The sequence below is a fragment of the Rhincodon typus genome, chromosome 49 (assembly GCF_021869965.1).
Source record: "Rhincodon typus isolate 14 chromosome 49, sRhiTyp1.1, whole genome shotgun sequence".
Taxonomy (NCBI): domain Eukaryota; kingdom Metazoa; phylum Chordata; class Chondrichthyes; order Orectolobiformes; family Rhincodontidae; genus Rhincodon; species Rhincodon typus.
In genome coordinates, this window is record NC_063380.1 from 3,808,073 (window position 1) to 3,810,024 (window position 1,952).

Sequence of the window (1,952 nt, forward strand, 5' to 3'; positions counted from 1 at the left end):
CCGATATTTGCAACAGATAAGACAAACTTGGCAAACGTTACGTTTTGCTACAATGCAGAAAGCAAAAGCATGAATGACTATGTATTTTTTTTTTTAAAAATTGTTTTTAAAACGTAGGGAAGAGAAACTAATTCGATCGAAACTGCAAAGCAAAGATAAAATGAAATGAGGCGAGAGTGCAATTTCACATTGTCAAAAACAATAATACCAGCGATGCAAAAGGAGGGGGTATGGGTGTGGGAGGAAAAGAAACGAGGTGAAAAGAAGGCAAATTTTTCTTTTAAAAAAAAAAGCAAAACGGTTGGAAAGTGTGAAGACGAGGGCTACCAACGAGGAGAGAGAATGCACCGCGTTTATGTAAGTCAATAGTCGCAGGGGAAAAAAAAAAATGAATGAACACACAGCAAATGGTAGAAATTGCCAAAATGACGAACAGGGGCAAGTGCAAGGGATGCGGGAAAAAATTAAGGGAACCAAGAAACAAAAAGTGAATGGATGCGAATAAAAACGAGAAGTCGAGAGGGCGCCGAACATGCCAAAAGAGCGAAAACGTACAGTAAGATCAAAGTGCATGTGCAGACAAACCATGGGATTTTTAAAAACAACAAAATGAGATTACAAGCAAATGAAGTGGGGGGGGGGAACCTAATGAGAGAGCAGGATATGCAAAAACCTCCCAAAACGCGACAGCAGGCTTCCCAAAAGTGCACGGAAAGGTCAAAATGAGAGAGTGTGTGCAGGCAATCCTCCAAAAGCGTGCATTAAAGCCGAAAACAAAAAAGGGCAGAATGTGTGGAGGGCGGCAGCCAGAACGAGTGTGCAGCAGGGAGTGTAAAAACACGCCAGAGTGCGCCAAGAGCTGAAGGCCAGATGAGAGTGCAAAAGGAAGTGCGAGGGTAAAATAGCCGAGAGGAGAGCAAAATAAAAATCACAACGGCAGAAAAAGAAATGCAAATAAAAAAAGTGCAATACACACTAAACGCAGATACAGAAATGGGGAGGGAGAGAGTATGTCTTAAAATAAAGCAACGGCAGAGAGAAACAGAACGCGGAAAAACAACTAAGTGTAATACACACACAAAACGCAGACAAGCGTGGGAAGGGCGAGAATATATATTTTAAAAAGCAGGAGAGAGAGAAAAACAGTGCAACGCACAAAATGCAGATACAGAAACGGGGAGGGCGAGAATGTATTTTAAAATAAAGCAGCGGCACAGAGAAAGGAATGCAAAAAAAAAAGCGCAATAGACACAAGCACGGGGAGGGCGAGAATATGTGTGTGTATATATATATATATATATATATTTTAAAAAGACAGCAGAAAGACGAGAAGGCTGTGTTTTTTTTCCAGGGGAACAAGTGGAAGGAGAAGGAGGAGGAGGAGGAGGAGGAGGAGGGGGAAGGGGGTGTGAGGAAAGGAGGAGGAGGGGGGGGGGGGGCAAACTTAACGAACTGAGGGGCGAGAAATTTGTGGTGGGCGGAAGGGAGAGAAAGAGGAGCAAAAAGAAATGCAACAGTAACAAGCAACAACAACCAGAAGAATAAGAAATTTTTTCTCCCCCCCCCAAAAAAAAAAAGCACAAAATAAAACACGCGTGCACGCCTCTAAAACGTTTGCATTGCACTGAATGCACGGACACGCAACCCAACCTGCAAGTCCTTGGTGCTCATTTTAAGAGGAGGGGTGGGAAAAAGAGAGAGAGAGAGAGAAAAAGGAGGAGGAAGGGGGGAAAAAAAAAGGACAAGTTGGCCTGGGAGCTGACGTCAGCCAAGGGGAGGTCAGAGGTCACCCTGACATACCCCCCCCCACCCCAAAACAAGAAAGACAAATCAAAAACAATCTTAAAACAAATAGGAACATTTTCCACGACGCAAAAGGAACTCGCCCGCGGTAAAACGATTTCTTTTTTAAAAATATTTTTTTTTTTTAAATTTCTCCCACCCCCCCCATA